Source organism: Camelus ferus, chromosome 3, assembly GCF_009834535.1.
Source record: "Camelus ferus isolate YT-003-E chromosome 3, BCGSAC_Cfer_1.0, whole genome shotgun sequence".
NCBI lineage: Eukaryota > Metazoa > Chordata > Mammalia > Artiodactyla > Camelidae > Camelus > Camelus ferus.
In genome coordinates, this window is record NC_045698.1 from 60,266,934 (window position 1) to 60,288,362 (window position 21,429).

At 35.3% G+C, this 21,429-nt stretch overlaps 1 long non-coding RNA gene across 1 annotated transcript in view; it reads right to left on the bottom strand.

The window, feature by feature from the left end:
- Positions 1–11,516: 11,516 nt before the first annotated feature.
- Positions 11,517–21,429, bottom strand: part of LOC116662232 — a 275,084-nt gene continuing 265,171 nt past the window's right edge. The window contains exons 4-5 of the long non-coding RNA XR_004318251.1: positions 12,562–12,617; positions 11,517–11,860 (exon numbers count right to left, since the gene is read on the bottom strand). This is a non-coding gene — a long non-coding RNA (uncharacterized LOC116662232). The remainder of the gene's footprint in view (positions 11,861–12,561; positions 12,618–21,429) is intronic.

Here is a 21,429-nt window from a genome sequence, read left to right on the forward strand (position 1 = left end):
ACCAAAAAAATAAAAAAAATCAAAAAATAATACTCTAAAAAAGCAGTAAATCATGCAGAAGAAACAAAGTTATAATGGTATATTTTTTCACTACGACAAAATTCTTCTTGGAGTTTTTTTTCCCTTATTTGATTTCTCTTTAAGAAATAAGCTAAGGAGATATGAAAAGACTAGCAAATACGCTTTAGTAAATACCAAAGAATTTACAGATATTAGCTGGAGAATTTTTTTAACTTTGAAGTAATGTTTACAATAGGAACTAAACAATACATCTTGAATTCATTCAGTTGAACTTGAATTTATTTCTAAAATGTTCAACAAAATTGATAAAAATGAAAATATTCTAAAGCCATTTAATATCTCCAATTTGAAAAATATAAAAAGTTTTACTAAACACATTTACATTAAATGCTATAACAAGTAACAATAGTACACGATTCTGAGCAATGTAATTCTTAATCATATCTATGCTTATATCAAATATATAAGCATTATGTTTTAAAACATACAACCTGACAGTCATCTCCTCTTTAAATTTCTCAACCAGCTTACTTAGAATTTAATGACTCTGAAGAAAGGCCTTGCTAAAAGGACACAAAGCAAAGTCTAGGCCAGTTACAAAGAGGCTTTCTTAGACCTGGGAGGAACAGCCTCAAATTCACAATCATTCGGCTATGTCTTCAATGCCACAATTGATGCTGTTTTGCCTCAAAGCGTTTTGGGAATAAAATGAAAAGAGTGGCCACGGTGGACCACAGATAGAGCTGAACCTGAGACCCTTTCCTGGAAAGAACTATTTCCAACAAACCATATTTATATCATTTGATTGAAGACTGGGCAGCACCACAGAAAAAGGGCCATGTTAAAAAGTGAGAGAACTGAATTCTGGTCATATGTGGTCAGTAATTCTGGAACTAAAACATTGAACTTCTCTGTATGCCAGTTTCTCATTATAATGGGCTAAGGCATATAGTGAAATCATATTGGAAAGTTGAATAAATTACAGAAGAAACCCCTATTAAACAAAAATAAATTTCATTAGCACACTTCATTATCTAAAACGTCATTACAGACGTAGTAATACTAAAGGGACAAGGAAATAAGATGAGAGGAGGGCAGTAAAAGGGAGAGGTGAGAGACACACTTCATAACCAACTGAACTCAAACATGGAGTGTGGAAAGGACAGAAGTCACTTTTTAGTCCAACCATATCTGCCATCAGCCATCTGACACCACTAAGCAGAATATAATGGTTTTCTTTACTAAGCTGTGAAGGTGAAGCTATCAACTGACCAACCATCTTCAATAAGATATAACTTATTTATTAAAAGATGTCTTTACTAAACTATCTGGTGTAATGGAGAAACATTTAATTGAAACATATAAAACTAAATTACGAAGTGAAGAAATGTTTTTACTTTGATTTTTCAAGTCTCTTTGCAGACACTGTTAGTCTTCAACTTTGTAGAAAATTCAATCATGACTTTCTATTATTTAAATCAAGGGTGCCCAACGTGTATCAACTGATCAGGAAGAAAACCAGAAGCTGTTAAAACTACAACTTTGAAAGAGCTAAAAATATATTCACCCAAGGATTTACAATGAACTTTTCTACAGATTATCCTTAATACTGTATTAAACAAGAAGACACTTTCCTTGCAATATCTGCATGAGAATGCAAAGAACAATTCTACCAGTTTTTACACCAGAATTCTAACAATTCTAGTCATGAGAGGTATCCTAAGCCATGGTTTCTATAAATGGTACAGTTTTATTTCTTGTTGCCTCTTTGTTTTGCAATGATATTGGCTATGTGCCTGGTGCCTTTTATAAGAATATATTTCTAAGTAATATTTGAATAATTTAGCTTTATTATATGGTATTTACAGGAACAACAATAGACATTCATTTAAAACAGCATTAATACTACACACAGTCTCTAGTTCCTTCCCCTTTCCCTTGACTGTCAATGGAAAAACCACAATAAAATTTGAGGCATTAATAAATTTCCTAGATGCTTCTTTTCTCTTTCTCTAAGGTTAACTAACTTGTCTTTCAATTCAGCATCTGTAGGGTTCTCCAATTCCAAGATTAATCTTTTTGTTGCTCTAATGCAATGTTGAATATTCATTTGCAAAACAAAGACACATGGGCAAAAACTTCTGCAATATTGTCTGTCTACGGACAGCTCTGAGGATTACAATATGCTCAGCTTTCAATTTTTTTGAAACAATTTAGGGATGCAATGTTTAGTTGAATTTCAAGATAGATTCTAATTTTTACATGGATCCTTCTGGCAAGGAAATTCTGGGTACCTTAAGGAATTGAAATAAAAAATATAAAGCATGGATTCTTGAAATACTACCCCCCCCACCATCTAAATGAAAATGAGCATTGGAAAACATACTGTGGTAATCCAAAACATTCATTATGAAAATCATGTAAGATTTGAAACTCTCTCTGCGAGCTGCATTTGATTACAAACTTCTCTTGGGACTATGCCTAGGTATTCTTGGGCTTGTGACCAGACTACATTGCTTAGTCTACCAACCACCACAGAACATGCTTTAATGTCACTTAATTCCACAAGAACTACACTGTGGAAAAGTCCACATTTTAAATACTTTCTATACTGCCCTGATTTTTTCCAAGTTCCTTATTAAACATTGTAGCAACAGTAAAAATGCTCAATGCCCATACTTCTATAATATTGCTGCTCTTTTTAGTTATCTTTCTTCCACTAGCACTCCACTGATTTTAAATCTCCTTGCTCTGTGTACAGCCACAGGTATAGGTTAGCTCTATTCACACCACAGAAGGAAAAACCCTCACTCTCATCCAGTGGGGACAGCAAGAGTGGCCTGGGATGAGAAGGGGGCTGCAGTAGGAAAGACAGAGGCAAAGAGGAGGAGAAGAGTCATAAAGGATATAGTTATTTGAACTCTGCTATACTGAATCCTATGATCATGTATATTCATTAGCAATATTATATATTCATAAAACATCTAGGTCAAAACAGTTTTCCTCAGTCATCATGTGGTTTGGGGTATGCAACTAGGACATCCATTCATAAAAGAAAGTTATAAAAAAAAGCCCTTATATTTATATAGCAAGTGACAAGGAAGGGAGAATGTTAGATTAATATTTCTACAAAATACTACTTTTATATAAATTAATATCTGTTTAAAATTTTAGTTCATCTTTAATTCTTAGAGGCAATGATAAACTCTTCACTTTAGCATTCAAGTCCTTCCCAATCTGACTCCAAAGTACCTGTCCAGTTTTATCTCTACCTATCATGACACCTAAACAATTATACAATTTTGCTCTAATACCCTTTTTCTGTTTTCTTTCTCCCTCTAGATTGTTTCTATGAAATACCACTTTCATAGTTTCATGTCTGTTTCAAATTTTAGTTTATTTTCTTATTTAAACCCCAATAAATCATTTAAAATATAGTTCAAATTCTTTCTTGATGCCTTTTTTTTTTTTTTTACTTATTGTAAACTGTATTTATGAAGTAGGATAAGCCTCTATTCCAGGACCTCACCTTTTTCTGACATCCTAAAGCCCTGTATACAATTATTTATTCAGTCAATAAATGCTTATTCAGTTCCTACTGCTATAAAAGTACATACTTGTACAAGCAGTAAAAATATAGACCTCCAAGATTACAAGCTAGACACGTAAGACAAATTCATATACAACTACAAGTCAGAACATAAATGGCATAGGTAAAGTGTAAATAAGGTGCTTTGGAATGTCAGGGGAGGGAAACTGCATTTAAATGGAGACAATAATGATAATTTAACAAGATACCTAAAGTATTTCTTGAATCCACTGTCCCTTGAGGTACTTTTAATGTAGTATACTATGGAATTATATTTTCATCTTGCTTGCACTCCATCTCTGGTTTGTAAGGGTTTTTGTTTTTTTGTTTTTTTGGGTGGGGTGGTATATATGTGTGGATTTTCTCAGCTAGTTTACTTTTGGCTGCAAGGAATAGGAAATCCTGACTCAACTGGCTTAAGCAATAAAAAAAAGTTTAGGATACCTAAGTTTAAGAAACCCAAACATAGATAGCATAGCATCAAGGTTGGCTGAGAAATCACTAAGACCAGATTCAAGGAAAGAATGCCCCTCTCATCACTCCTTTTCAACACTGTACTGGAAATTCTAGCTAATACAATAAGAAGAAAAGGAAATGAAAGGTATACAAAGGGGAAGGAAGACATAAAACTTTGTTCACAGTTGACATGATTGTCTATGCAGGAAATCTGAAGAACTGACAAAAAAAAACTTCTGGAACAAACATAAAATTACAGCAAGATTGCAGGACATAAAATCAATGTACAAAAGTCAATCATTATCCTACATACCAGCAATGAAAAAGTAGAATTTGAAATTAAAAACACAATACCATTTCTATTAGCACTCAAAAAATACTCAGTTAGAATACTTAGCTATAAATGTAACAAAATGTGCACATGATATATATGAAGAAAACTATAAAACACTGATGGATGAAATAAAAGAAAAATTAAATAAATGGAGATATATTCCATGTCATGGATAGGCAAACTAAATACTGTTAAGATGTCAGTTCTTTTCAATTTTATCTATAGATTCAATGAAATCCCAATTAAAATTCCAGTAAATTATTTTATGGATATCAATAAACTCATCCTAAAGCTTATATGGAGAAGCAGAAGACCCAGAAGAGTCAATCCATCATTGAGGGAGACCAAAGTTGGAGGAGAGACATGATCTGACTTCAACACTTACTATACAACTTCAATAATCAAGACAGTGCGGTATTGGTGAAAGAACAGACAGACAGATCAATGGAAGAGAATAGTGATCCCAGAAATAGACCCCCATAAAGTCAATTCATCTTTGACAAAATTACAAAGTCAATACAGTGGAGGAAAAAAATAAGTCTTTTCAACAAATGATGTAAGAATAACTGGACTTCCTCATGTGCAGACTTCATACCTTTCACAAACTTCTAGGAGATAACACAAGAGAAAATCTGGATGATCTTGGGTTTGATGATGATTTTTCAGATATAGCAACGAAGGCACAATTCATGAAAGGAAGAGCTGATAATCTGAACCTCATTATAATTTAAAACTTGTGCACTCAGAAAGTGTCAGGATAATAAGAAGAGAAGACACAGGCTGGGAGAAAATATTTGAAAAGAAGTATCTGATGAAGGACTGTTATCCAAAACACACAAAGAACTCTTAAATTCAACAATAAGAAAACAAACAATCCAAATAAAAAATGGATCAAAGACCTTAGTCTTTAGATCTCACCAAAGAAGATGCACAAATGGTAAATAAGCATATGAAAAGATGTTCCACATCATGTCAGCAGAGAAATGAAAATTAAAACAATAATGAGATACCAGTATATATCTATTAGAATGGCTAAAATCCAAAGCCCTGACAACATCAAATGCTGGTGAACATGTGCAGTAACAGGAACTAGCATTCATTGCTGGTGGGACTGCAAAATGGTACAGTCACTTTGGAAGACAGTTTGGTGGTTTCTTACAAAACTGAACATAATCTTAACACATTATCTAGCAATTCTACTCCTTGGTATTTACCCAAAGGAGTTGAAAACTTATGTCCACACAGAAACTTGCACATGGATGTTAATAACAGCTTTATTCATAACTGCTGAAACTTGAATGCAACCAAGATAAGCTTCCTTAGGTGAATGGATAAACTGGGGCACATTCAGACAATGGAAGATTTTTAAGTGCCAAAAATAAATAAGCTATCAAGCCATGAAAAGACATGGGGGAAACTTAAATTCATAGTACTAACTGAAAGAAGCTATCCTGAAAAGTTTACATACTGTATGATTCCAACTATATGACCTTCTGGAGAAAGCACAAGTACAGAAACAGTAAAAGTGGTTCTTAGAGGTTAAGGGGGTGGGATGGGTTAATAGGCAGGGCACAGAGTATTCTAAGGAGAGTGAAAATATGGTACCATAATGATGGATACATATCATCATACATTTGTCCAAATCCACAGAGGGTACAAAACCAAGAGTGAACCTTAATGTAAACTATGAACATCAGGTTATTATGATGTGTCAATGTAGGATTATCAATTGTAATAAATGTAGCACTCTAGTAAGGGGTGTTGATAATGGAGGAGATCATGCATGTGTCAGCCAGGGGTATACAAGAAAGCCCTTCCTTCCCCTCAGTTCTGCTCTGAATCTAAATCTGCTCCCCACAAAAATCAAGTCATTTTTTAAAAGTCATTCATAGATTTTTTTTTATACCAGTATCCAATTTTTGCAAGAATGCCATGAAATAGATTACAGTGTTCTTTTATATGTCATCAAAAACCTTCAACGGATTTTTCACTGCATTCAGAATAAGCTCAAACTCATTAATGTGGCCTAAAATGAAATGCTGGCCATTTCTACCTCTCATCTCATTTCATACCACTACAGCTCTGGGCACTACCCTCAAGCCGTGAGCTTCTTTCTTTTCCTGACCTATACTAATTCACACATCATGGTGGGTCTTTCTCTTGGTTTGGGGAATTCAGACTAGGTATTGCCTAGCCAGCTTTTAGGAAAAATTCAGCACTCATATCACCTCCACAAAGAGGTCTATACTGATTAACTAATCTCAAAGCAGATTCCTTCAACATTTACATTCTACATCCCTCTATTTATTATCTTCACTGCACTGTCACCGTCAACAATTACCTTGTGAATATTTCTGTGTACTAACTTTGTCTATTCCACTCCTCTTGAATCTAAGCTCTGTGAAAGTAGGAATCTGGATTACCTTATTTACTGCTAAATTTCCAGCACCTAATACAGTATCTTGCACAGAGCACTCAACAAGTATTTTGTTGAATATGTGAATATCTACTTTCTTCTCTAAAAACTTGTTTACCTAAGAATGGCAAATATAAAGTTGAAACTCTTAAGTAGAGAGACAAAAGATATGAATTTTCTTCCAGTATTAATTCTATACCATTTTTCATAATCAATATTGTATTTCCAAAATCTTTTCTTCCTACCTATCTCTGTCAAACTAATAAGAAGCATTCTAAAGTGAGTGTATCTTTAAAAACAAATCTGGAAAGCAGATTTGGTTTCAATAGTATTTGCACCCTTCTCAGTTGGGAAAGACTCTCAACTACAAAATAGGAAAGAGAATCTTTATGAACTTGTATGTGATGCTTATTCCATCTCAATGCATTTCTACCCTGCCACAGAGCATCAAATTTAAGAAAGTCATGCAGGACCTACCTAGATAATGCACGTGACTTCCATAATCTTCCACTCTCCTATATTCCACTCTATCACAATTTATCAATGAATGAGTCTTTGTGATTATAAATATTATCTAAACTGAGCAATGTCTAGTCTTAAAGAAAGCAGAGGCTGAAACAAAAGCTCACGTACTACTATTTTATTAGAGAATGCAAACCCAGGGAAGTGTGAGTGAGAGAGGAGAATGAGGCAGATTGGAGCAGATGAGCTTATAATTAGATGTTTTATGGAGTTGTTATCAAGTGCAACTGGTTGTTGAATCTTGGAAGATCCTACTTACTCACTACCGAAGTGGAAAGTCTCTTTAGGTCAAGAAAAGGGAAAGAGTTCCACCCTGCATTTGTCAAATATTTGTTCTGCAGAGTGTAAATTTCTGGCCCTTAGTCCTCTGTTCCTTCCCTCCTCCCATCTGAACTTTTAGATTGTACTTGTGTAAATGCCAAGTGAATCTTTTGGGATCTTATGCCTCAGTATCAACAAGGAAGTCCCAAGACTTTGAGAAATCCTCAATGTGATCATCAGAGGACATATAGTCAAGAGATGCCTGCATTCAACCTGTCAGAGCCCAAGCAGATGTGGTCACCTTAGCAGTATCTCATAGAATAAGTGGCCAAAACAAAGAGACAGATAAGGACTACAGGTCTCAAGCGTGTCTGGTACACACACCTACTCTTCAGTCCTGACTGTGAAACTGAGATTCAAAACAATAGGGAATATCTACCTTTAGGGGAAAACACCTCCGTTTATTGACTGTCAGCTGTGTGACAAGTACTAGGCTGAGAATTCATTCAAGCATTTTCCACGTGAAAACTTTAGGGCAGCTGACAGCACAGGCCTTATCAGAGTACTGGTTTGGCTGTTGAGCAGTACTCTCAAAGCCTCCAGGGATCAGAAAAGTTTGGAATTTGGGGTACAAGAGGAAAAGGAAAAAAAATGTGGACTGAGTAAAGTAAAAAGAAGGGGAACAGAGGGAAGAAGTAAATAGTTCAAGAAGCTGCAGAGACTGGCCCTAATTACCCTGGGAACTATTCAGAGACATTTGTGCTGCTGATATTCAAGCCTCAGCCTTGAGAAGAGGACATAGATGAACAAGAAACGTGAATAATCATTTCAGAGACAGGGACAGTTCACATCCGTTATTGAATTCCAACAAGAAACATAAGCAAACCTTAATTAAGACAATTTTTGAAAACTTAATTAAAACCAAGTACCATAAAAGAATCACTAATAAATGTAAGCCACAATATGTAAACAGGCCTGAATCCTTTGCGTGACCAACTCAGGATGGTGAAAGACAAGATCATTATCTTGATGTTTTTTGTAATATTCTAGAGCTGAAAGGAATTTTGGTGACCAGGGATCCGAAATCTTCAAATACTGAAGATGGAACCGTAAACTTGAGAGAGTAAGTGACTTGCCCAAAGTCAAATAATGGCCACAGCAAGACTAGAACACAACTCCCAGCCTCAATGTCAATGCCTTTTCAATAACCTTGGGTGATTTAACTTTCCTAGGGGAAACACAAAGCAAACATTTTCCTCCACTCAAGAAAAAAATTAAATTAATGCATAGGGTGAAAATAGGGCTTTTAATTACTTTTAAGTTATTTATATATAGGATTAACAATGTGTAGGCAAAAGTATACATGCAAAGAAAAGCACATTTTTTTTGATATTTAAGTACAAATTTTATTCCTACTAATAAAAGATTTACTGACCTGATATGAAATAACTAACTAAAATCAAACCCGCCAAGGACTGCCGGCTACTCATTGCTTTGTTCCATCCTTTTCAAAGCATCCCATAAATGTTAAATCTATATCTATTCATAGAACAATGAACTGCCAGCTACTGCTCAAATGCACCACATTATCTACATTGACCAGATCGCTACAGAATCTTGGCAAGGATTCCTTATGTTGGAAACTAATTCATTGCAGTCAGACACATATTTATGCTTTATTTATGTCTCTTGGACAAAAGATTATTAAACAGAATGGATGTTAAGATTACATTAAAAGGTTTGACAGAAAGTAGAACTTCAGGGTGAAGATTTTATCTTTCCTTTAAACTCAACCCATTACAGCTCCCTGTGATGAGCCCTGAATAGACACAGCCTGCTGGCTCAGTGATCACATCAGCTGTATAAGAGCAAAGGGTTAAAGACTTTGAGAAAATCTTGCCCTCCTTTTAAAGAAGATAATAAACAATCTTATTTTGTTTTGTTTCAACACATTGGTAGTGTTTCTGCTATTCTAAAATCTGCCTGTGCCTTGAGGGTCCTGGAGGTAACCTGCTGCCAGTGAGGCAACCTGACTGATTTGCACTGACTCCCAGTGACCTCCCTGCAGGCAAAGCCCTGAGGACACCCTCCTGGTAGTACAGGTGTAGTTTAAAACGCAGGTCCTGCCTGTATGATATTTTTAAATTGTCAGAGTTAGGAGACAGAGAAAAAAATTATTACTAACATGATTCATTTTTTCCCAAAGCTCCTTAAGAGGCTCCAGAAATATTTAGCAAACACTCCCACTGCATTTGTGTTATTTAGATTTATTTTACTTGGAATAAAGTCATTTCTTTCCAACCCACAAGTCCGAGGCTTCTCATTAGCCTCAGAGCAGTCACATGACAGATGGTAATCGCTTCTCCTGTGCTGAAGAATGTCAATTGTCACACTGTAGGGAAATTTTACAGTGTGGTCAAAACATGCAGGAGAACTGTGCCAGTCGTTTAAACATTGCAAAAGGCTTGACCCTACTATTTCACCTAAAGATCCAGTACTCACAATTGAGATTGATATAGAAGGATGTGATGTATCTGAGATACTTGGGAACATACGAGTTACTTGTCTTCTGATATTTATATAATTCAAAAACAGCAGTGTGTATGGAGGCAGACATTACTTCGTAGTTGTGGTTGTTACTGTTTTCGTATATTTGATTGGGTGATTGCTTGGGGTTTTTTCCCCTTGAATTGTATGCAAAATTATGCCTAAAATGTAAGATACCTTAGATGAGGGAATATTCTAACAAAGAACGTGTGGAAACTTCTTTTTTTTCCCTTCAGTCATCAAATATTTAACTAGGCCCTGACAAATGTCTTTGACAGTATAGAGGACAAGACTTGTTACTTGCATTTTATGGATGGTAGAATCACAGTAAATTCTAAATAAACCACTAAATGAATGCTTGTTGAAATCAACTGAGGCAAATCTGAAGTGTGTGTTTCTCGTGACATCAGTAGGAACACAAAAATAAACCCCATGGCTCTGGGTAAATCTAAAATATCACCTGAGTTATCCCTTAGTCTAAATATAAACCTCAACATTCACTCACCTACTTCTATAACTCAGAAAATTCTGAGACCATATTCTACTTAAATTAGATTCTTCCTGACTTAAGTTGAATAATTCAGTTCGATGAAAATTTCTTAAGCATTTACTGAGCTTTAATGATACAAAGATGAATAAGATCAAGATAAATATGCAACTCACTTTAATATATGTCAAGTACTATTTACAGGCAAAATGTTTTAGAATCAGAGATGATGGAATGATCAGGAAAGTTTTTATATAAAAAATAAGAGTTTACCTGCATCTTAAAAAGTAAGTGTGGTTTCACCAGATGGAGGTAGTATATGTGGAAGATCATTTTAAGCAGTGGTAAGAGTGTGAAGGTATGAAAGTATATGGAATACCTGGAAATATCTGGAAAAAGCAAGAGATTTCTAATATGACATAAGAGATATGATATTGAAAAATAGCTGGAAAAACTGACTTAATAATTGAGAACAGATAAGCAGGGAGTCATGCAGGCAAAGGACTGTAAGCAGGGAGCAGATATCAAAGGTGTTTGCTGTGTACTCAGGAGTCTGTCTGTTTTAAACAAAGGTGTTACACAATCTAAGTCATCTTAGTATTGGGAAAATAACCTTGATAGTACTGAAAAGATAAATCTGAGAGGAGAGACACTGGGTTGGAATGACCAGTCAGAAGGATTTTTTCAATATTCTAGAATGAATAAGAACCTGGACTAGGGGAATTGTGTAAACAGAGGTAAAGATGAGGTTAGAAAGTAACATAAAATAATCTAAAACTAATTGGATGTGGGATCTGAAAAAGACAGAAGAATAAAAAAAATTTTTAAAGGCATATAACATGGGCAACTATAGGTAGCAAGAACATTAACCAGAGGAGTTACAGTAGAAACAGAATTCAGAGGAATTAACGTGTCTGGTTTGGGATAGCTTGAACTTGAGATGCTGAGGCAGAAAATGTGACCAATTTTAACTATATATTAGTTTTGTCCCTGTGAGTGAGTTCAGAGTTAGAGATGTAGGTTTGAGGTCATGAACCTAAGTGACAGTGAAGGCATGGAGCAGGTGAGGTCCCTGGAGGGAGACATGAAATAAATCACCTACAGTGGTTGGGCTGAGGGATGGCTGGTTTCTAAGCACCGTCCCAGGTAGCATGCCCCAGCAGGCCTCGGCATGCTCCGTCTCCTCAGGCCACTGCTGACTTCTCATCCCACTCCTCAGGCAAATCCCTGCAGATTGTGTGACATATAATCTCTAGTAAAAACACTGGGTTCTAAAGAAATTCATATCAATAAACTTAGAATAAAACTGGAAGGTACAACAGCCCCCCATAGTAATTTGGTTCAATTTTCTCCCTGAAAATTGTATTTACATATGCTCTATGTATTATTGAATTAAACATGTAAAATCTTTGCCTTTTTTGAACTTTGGTCATCAAATTATATATGCTTTTTCTATTGAAAATAAATAAAAGCATTTCAGTTTTTTTTAACAGATAGTAACATCTTAAGGCTAATATTTACTTAAATCATTTTTATGTCAGTATGTACTATCGATATCCTCAAAACTGGTGAGAAATCTATCTATATACCTAACTCCTTGGCACCATTTTCCTGTGTTCACTGTTGATAACTTCCTCAGAATTAGACATTAGATTACCACTTTGATTTAGCACATATTACCTACCTAAAGAAGCTCAACTGTGTTGGATTTTTATTTCTTCTTGGCTTGGGAAACACTCAGTATTGATATTAACTTCAAATTTTCCTTTCCCAGATAACCAGATGAAAATTTGGGAAAATAAATCAGTAGCAAATCTTAAGCAACATTTAATTAGGTCAATTTAACATATAGTTATTAGTTACCCATTCCTAGCTGTTCTTTACAGTAGTTATGAACACTGTACTTAGAAGTCTAAACACTGTCTTACCTTTGTGGGTGATATGGGGGAGTAGAGAAGCAAGGAGGTAAAGCATGCATAAGTAACTGAAAACAAAACAAAACAAAAAAAACAGATATTGTCAGTGACCCACTGAAATTCTACATTTACCTTTGGAGAACTGACCTCAAGTTACTGGAGCTGCTTTACCAGCAAAGTAGAGAAGAACAAGCTCCTAGGAGTTTATTTTGCCACTCCTTCTCTGCTGCCCCAGCCAATGATTGATTGGTGCCAGAGTATGAGAATCCAGCTCCCTTGCTGATCATAGCACCAACAGCAATGTGTAATTTACACTCGAGAGCCCCCTTGGAATCAGACTGAGGTTCTACCTGCCTGACACTGTACCCTCAGTTTTGACTCTTCCCCTCCTCTGTCCACTCCCCTTCTCCCTTACTGAATTTTCCTGGGATTTCTGCCTTAATACATCCTAAGTACACAAATTCTTGCCTCAGGGTCAGTTCCGGTAATAATGCTGAAAGATATCCAGGATGATACCATGAAGTGTCCTGAATGCCAGTAACTAATGTTTGTAACTGAAATTTCTTTTTTTCTTCCAGACATCTGGCGTAGTTTAGACATTGTCTTTTTTTCTTTTCTTTTCTTTTCTTTTTTTTTTTTTTTTTTGGCAAGTTAAATCTTAAGCAACATTTAATTAGGGGTTCGAGGCAAGAGTGTAAATCAGACCCACATACCATAAATAAACCTAAAACCTCTTAAAAATAGTATATCTATTCTCCAGTCTTTTCAATAGTTAACTAATATTGAATAGTTGTCCACATTTGCTAATTCGTGGTCTCTCCAGAATCACAAATTAAAATACAAAGAGAAGCAAGAAAATGAATCCTTGACCCAACTGGGAAAAAATACTTGGTTATGTAAAATTTTACTTCTTACCTTAGGTAACCCCAACTCAAATCCTTGTACATTCTAACTTGTGGGTAGTGACACCACTCACAAACCTTTGTATCATTTGGACACAGTTACCTTTTATTTCAAAAAAGAAAAAGGCAACAAATGTGGAAAAGTATTTCCTTGGGGCCTGCACTATGCTCATCATGAGAGTAAATGTTTGAGGACATCTACAAAGCTGTGCCAGAACTAAGTGCCCAATCCCATGAAGCTGATGTGCCTGTGTTCCCTATTAAAGTTTAGTGTTTGTGTTTATAATCATTAGAGCCTTCTAAAATATAGGGCCAGGGCCCCACTTGTCTGAGTATGAGGGCTATATTAAACAGAAAGATGCTATTTCAACTCTATTTTATGAGCACCACATCAATAGAGAAACATGCTGAAGCAATTGTTTGATCGTTTAAAAAGAAAAAAGTAGAATTCCATTAAAATTACTGGTGTTTTAAAATAAGATATAAACTGATATACATGGTTTTATAAGTAAAATGCATTTACCAACTTTATCTCCTTCATATGAGAAAGACTTAAATTGAAATACATTCTAGAATATAAGCTGCACACAATTTCAATAAACCTGTATATACACACTGCAAACCACAAAAAAGTAGACATATTTTCCTTGTGCCCTCTATGAATTATTATAGTGGATATCATATAATGCCAGTGTGCCATAGTTTACTAAAAAACAGAAATTCAAGAATATTCTTCAAGAGGTATTTATAATGAAGAGAAAACCAATTCAGCAATGCATAGTAAGGTTAAGCTAGTGCCCCTTAAAGGACATGTTTTATTCTTGTGAAGAACATCTCTTCAAGTTACACAGAATACAACTTACATGTTCTAATCCAAAAGTGTAAGCTACATGGCAGAGTAAAAAAGAATATAACGAGGAATTTGGAGTCATGAGCTATTGCCCCAAGGGGGACAGTAAAGCACTGAACCCTGACACTAACTCAAAGACTTAATCTCTCCTCTTTGGCAGGACCACCATAAAAATGCATTTATTATAGCTATTATAACATTGAATTGCGATAGCAAACATTTAATACTTGTTTGTTGAATAAATGATCAGATCAATCTATTTGGATCTCTGCTTCCAGAATTGTAGAATGAGGAGACTTAATAGTACTACTGGATGATCTGCTGTGTTTCTATACGTTTGATTCAGGTTTGGGAAAAATTCAGTAAAAATAGGACCTCATTATACCACCCTGTCTAACGTCTTGAGATGGTTGGTATCTCTTCCAGTTTTCTAAACCAGCAGGCATCTAGACCCTAAGTAAATTACCTGCAGTGCTATGGTTAATGGTAACTTGAGTAGGACGTGATAACAGAATCCTAGGTAATTAATCTGTATTTCCTTTACTATTTCTCAAATATTTTTTAAACTGCAATGCATTTACCCTCCTGATTTGGAACTTCTAGTTGTACTCGTACTGTGAAGAAACAAAAGTGCACAAGCTATTTTAGAATTTTCAAAATACTGTGCATCTTGTGCCTTAACAAATCGTAGGCTCTTTGTCTGCACCCCGTGTTACTTTTATAGAAAGGCATGAGTTAGTTCTTCTCTGAAGTTTTAAAGAAATGTCAGTATGCATGTGCTTGAGAGGAAAAGAACCAAGAATTACAGGAACTCTCCACCACACAATCCTGCCCAGTCTTGGGTCTCAATTCCTTCTAAACTCTTTGCTTTCCTGATATAAATGCCATGTGCTTGTTTCACTCATGGCCAAGCAAAGGCTCCCCACAACTTTACAATGATTTACATTGGCTTCAAACAAGATCGCCTGTGTCAGAGTAGAGCTTAAAAAAAAATGTTTATGTAGATATGACGCAAGCCCAGGCACCATTTCTCATTATCCTTTCAACGTGTTTTTCAAAACTCATGGCATAGTTCTGACTGAAAGTCAGAAACATTTTTGACAATAACTGGGAATTTTGTCTAACCTAACACACCAGCTTTAACATGAATTATGGAACCATTTTAATAGCAGGTCGATGACCCAAGAACTCCAAAGCAATTTCCTACATATGGACTGTTTTACAGTACAAGACAGCAATACCTATGGATGGCAGGGTAACTGGCAATTATTGCTCTAAGGAAATGTATCCTTGCCATTCAGCTGAAAAAATGGAAATTTAGAAGAGTAAAGTTTAGGCAATCATTTAAGAAGAAGGAATAAAGTAATAAAACTCAATGTAGTATTTATGTGTTGGCTAATATAAACTGTTTTTAAAGTCTTCACTTTCCCTCACAGGGAAAAGTGTTTCTTTTTGCTTATATATATATATTTTAAGTTTAAGTAGGTTATCTCAAATATTTCAAAAAATTTGCAACTTTGGAATACATTCAAACTTAATAAATGCCTAGCATTGTGGAATATGTTAGAGAAGGCAAAGTTATTTTGATTTCCTTTGGTATCTCAAAATGTAATTGGAAAGACAAGACAGACAAAAATAAAACTGTTAAGGGACAAAGCAGAGGCAATAGACAATTGTTTCGGTGCCAGAATTTCACTTTAGTATTTGTAGTTCTCTGAGACCTTGTGATAACTTGTGACAAGGTAAAAATCATTCTCATACATTGTTGATGGGAGTCAAAGTGCTATAACCACTGACTGGTTATGTTTTCTAAAATAGAACATGTTTATAACCAATAGCCCAGCAATTCTCCATGATTTCAGCAAATCTACCCTTAGTTGTGTACCCTAAAGAAATGTGTACTTATGTTCACCAAAGACATAAAAGACATGTATAAGAATATTTATAGCAGGTCTACTGGTAAGAGACCCTCTGAAAAGGAAGAAATATATATGAATGTATGTGTGTATATATATATATTTTTTTCCTATCTATTTATCTAAAGTTCAAACTCAGGCAAAACTAACTTATGATCCTAGCAATCAGAATATGACTTAACTCTGAGGGGATTGTGATTGTAAGGAAATATGAGAGGGGCCTCTAGGGTTCTAGTTGGTGCTAGTCAGGCTCTGGACTATAAAAATACATTCAATTTGTGAAAATTTAATCATATAATTTGTGGAACAATTAATCTTGTATGTATGTTGTATTGAATAATCTGTGTATATGTTATACTATAAAGAAATGAAATACAATAAAAAGTAAAGACCAATGTAGTTGAAAGTAAACTGGGATTATTATATTTCTATAAAAGGTAACATGAGTGGAAGTAATATCTACTGTAATGTATGCTTCAAAAAAAAATCTTTCCTTCAGTCTCTTGTTGCATGTCCTTCTTTTAGATCTCTGCCCTTTCATGACAGGACCTTGTAAATGCCCACATTCCATGGCCAAGAAGCAAGGGAAGTGAGCAGAGGCAGGTAATTCACCTTGCCACTACACTCAACTGTCTTTATCTAGGAGGTAGCTTATGTTTTCTTCTAGTGAACTTTTGCCATCTAGTAACAATTCGGCTATGAGTACTGACAAATCAAGTTCTTTCTAGACTAACCTTGGATTCTAGATTTTTTTCTGATATGGTTACGATGAATTTCAAATTATGTCTAGCATTCCTAGCAACTAGGGAAATGTGATAAGCTTTCTAAGACAGTAGGCAGAATGCTGCCACTGGATGCTCCTTATTAATTAACAAAGAAATTCAGCTCTAGCTCTGCCTGAACAGAACTTTGGTATGTAAGTGGGGAGCCCAAAACACTCCTCTAGCTCAATTTATAATTATCTCAAGCATAAACTAATACATATGGCCAGGACAACTGATTTAAAAAAAAAAAAATAGGTACAGAGGATGTTCAAAAAAAAAAAAAAGATTTTGAATTCAGTTTCTCAGAGAAAACTGTGGCAGAAAAAATTCTTACAATTGACTTAAAAATGTAAAGTAAATTTTCCAAATTATATTTCACTCATGTAACAAATGTTTATCATGCACCTATTCTGTGTCAGTCACAAAGAACAGAATGAACAAAACTTTGGTGTGAAAATGAGAAAAAATGAGGCTAGCAAGAAACCTACTTGAGATGAGGTGAATTTAGGAAGGACTCCAGTGCCAAGAAGGACTGGATACATAATTTGTGGGGCCCAGTACAAAATGAAAATGTGGCTCACCTTGCTCAAAATTACTAAGAATTTCAAGGCAGTGACAGCAGAACATGAAACCAATCATAGGGCCCTTCTCAGTTCAGGTCCTGCGTGACTACACAGACCATATGCCCATAAAGCTGGCCTGGTGCTAAGCCTGTGGCTCATACTAAAACCTCTGCAGGTGTTCAAGTGATGGAGTAACTTGATAAAAGTGATGTCTTAATTAAATGAATCCACAATAGTGTGTAGATGGTAAAATAAATCCTGGAGAGGATAGGCTGAGGAGAGTGGAAAGAGTAAGTAAATGTACCAGGGACAATTACCAGAATCTCAGCTGGAAGGACTGAGACCCTAAAGTAGGAGACAATTGTAAGAATGGAAAGGAAGGGGCAAATGTGATGGAATGGAGGATGGATTCAATATAAGGTTGAGAAAACAGACATCTTGAGTTAAATAACTTGACTGCCTTGAACTGTATGTGTGTGGCTGTGTGTGTTCAAGAGGGTGAGATGTGTTAAGTTAGGATTTTCCAAAGAAAAGCATAGTTTACAAAACTAAGTATTACTTGCTGAGGGCTCACTCAGAATGGAGGATCTTGTTTTTTTTTTTTTTTTAACATTTTTTATTGATTTATAATCATTTTACAATGTTGTGTCAAATTCCAGTGTTCAGCACAATTTTTCAGTCATTCATCGACATATACACACTCATTGTCACATTTTTTTCTCTGTGAGTTATCATAACATTTTGTGTATATTTCCCTGTGCTATACAGTGTAATCTTGTTTATCTATTCTACAATTTTGAAATCCCAGTCTATCCCTTCCCACCCAGGATCTTGTGTCTGAAGCACGATGTAAAACACATTCAAGGAAAGAAAGATTGAGCAGGGCAGCGACATGAGTGAAAAGAGAAAAGTTTAGAAGTCTCCATGAGTGGGAGACTGCAGAGATAATTAATGTCATGCTAGGCTTCACTGAACCCAACTTAGTTTGAGTTTCTTTTGTGAATAGGATCGATGTTATATGACTCTTATTCATTCTTCCAAGAACAAAGATCACTTTACTTTAAAAGTATATATAGGATAAATAAATAAATATGTTGGACAATTGGGTCCTTTTATAAGATACATTATGAAATCTCAGTGGTTTTATTTTCCTATACTTTGAAACATTTTGCTAGTTTAGCATCTTAGTAATTATTTCATTATTATTCATCAATTATTCTTAACTATGCTTAAAAGACTCAAACAAAAAGAAAACAAAAGAATAACAGAATCAACTAGAAATAAGATGCAACAGAAAAATCAATCATCATTTTAGGTTTCTCACTGAATTACCCAAATATAGCATTATTGGGGGAGCCCATGATTGGGTTAACAAATTGTAACAGATCCCAGCCACTTATCTCCTTAAAGAAGATGTGCTTAGTAACTGCCTTGAGGTTTTAGCAACAACCCAGGCCCCCAGCTATAAACGCTGGGTGTACCTGCTGTTAGTCTTCTATCCCCAAAACAGCCTTGGGCTGGAATGGTAAAAAGCTGCAGACTCAGAGGTGAGAAGGCTGGTTAGCCAATGACTGGTAAGGTCCCCTGAGGGGGCAACCTAAGACAGGCACAGCAGCCTGAGTCCAGGAAAAATCTTGTCAAGCAGCTGGTTCTCATACCTTCCGCCCTGATAAGCTGAAAGGCTCAACACTATTATGATTCACCAAAAAGGATCTTCTGACCTTGAGCCAAACACCAACAATAAACAAAGCCTTTGTACTCATTGTGATCCCACCCTGTCCTTCCCTAAATTCCTGCTTCAACTGTACTCAATAAATATGAGAGATTTGAGAGGCTCGTGGAGTTGGCTCCCGACTCCCTCTTACTCTCTTGACTTTTCCCCAGAGTCTTGAGTAATTCATTCTGTCTCAGTGGGACTCCTGCTGGCCAGAACCCACAACTGGTGACTAACCCACACATTATCTTGCAAAAAGGTATGGTGACAATGGAGACATCTAACTTTGTAGTATATCTTTAGCTCTCCTTAAAAAAGTTTAAAATTCAAAACTTTTCATTTTCTTTCCACAATAGCAAAGAGAAGATTTACAGAGGATGACATATCATAGTTATTAGATGAAACAGAAAATGAATGTGAAGAGACAGCATTCTAGACAATAATGGTGATGGTAAAATCATCAGTAAGATCTCACAATACGAGACTTTAAATGATAATATCCTCTGTGAACAAAATATTTATAAAGACAAGAAAGAAATATGGTATTCTCATCCAATTAGTCATTCAACAGAAAAGAACTTCACCATATAACACTTGTAACAAAACTTGGGATTACCTGGTTTAGCTAAGATGCATGACAAAATGCTTTTATCAGTTCTGATATCTGAATGCCAAAATTTACTTGACACAAAGAGGTTTTAAATTCTCACTCATTACCAGTAAAATTGTTTTTCACTTTTCCTCTATTCTTCATATTTTTCATAAATTGACATAAAAATGAATAAATAAAAAAGGTCATTTGGGCACAGATGGTAAATTACAATCACTCTTTTCTCCTGGTTTATGGTGGGTTAAGGACGTTTATACTTAAAAACATATATAACTCTTCAGGGTTTAAGAAGAAAGCTGGCATTTCTTTTTAAGTGACTCTCAGGTTTGGGATTTTTGAGATTAAGGTGAGCAAGTTGCAACTATAATATGATTATACTTTGCAAAACTAAGAATTTTGGAAAGAGAAGAAACATACATTGGAAAGAATGAAAGAACTAATTATTGGGGGGGGAATGAAGAAAGGTAAAAAGTGCAAATTTGATGTTATATTTGACACAGCTGTAACAGAACTGTAATAAATTACCTGATATTCTGTTATTTCAAGTGGAATATACAGAAAACACTGGAGATATATCTACGGGGCAAGGCTATCCATAGATACAAGGACCTCCTCATAAAGGAAAAGCTCTAAAAAGGTTAGGCAATGGTGTGCTAGACCTGGTTTGTGAGAGCAACTGTTAAATTTTCAGAAATTTTGCAGCTAGTTGTTGAAGAGCCATTATTAAAAATAAAATTACATAAATACAATTAAATGAATTATATTATAAGCAAAGGTAGCAAATACCCAAAGTGCATCACTTTCCAATTGTTTTACATTGTTCTATTATTTAAGTTCTTGAGGCTATTTACCTCTATTGTATGTGTATGGTGCAAATGACAATTACATATTCTTCCTTAATTCTTCATTCATTGCCGTCAAACGTAGCCTGAAAGTTTATTTTTATGATAGACTGTTGGTAAGATTTCCAAGTTATTTGATAAGGTAACCCCAAGTTAGAATGAAATCTTTACAGGAAAGGAGGATCCACGTTACAATTAAACTGCTTTGTAATAGTTTCTGGTTAGATTTAATGGTAAAAAGTGAGGTCTCCTATAAATGGTGATTGAAAATAAAAGCCTAGAAGTACCTGCATTTCACTTGATGACTATTAAAGAGCCGAGAGGCTGTTTTCCTTTCATTAAGGGAGGTGATGTTCCTGGGGAAGTAATAAGGTTCTTCATCAGTTCTTGGGGTGCTTATAAAGTTCCCCTGAAACAACTCATCAAATGGTCGTTTACACCCACTCTAGAACAAGCCTGCCAGACACCTCCAGAAATCACACTCTCCTTCTTTCCAGTTTGCCCAGAGGAAGGCTCAGTCCAGTTTAACCCAGAAAGGAACAAATCTCAACCAAGTTTCAAAATTAAGATCCTTCTTGAGAATAATTAGAAAAGTTTCCTCAGATACACATGATAAAGTTTTGACTCTAGCACTTCACTGGCTTCTTCAAGAATCTCTCATAAGCCTGAAAATAAAGTTTCTAACTTAGAAAAAGAATTTTTTTCCACTTCATCCCATC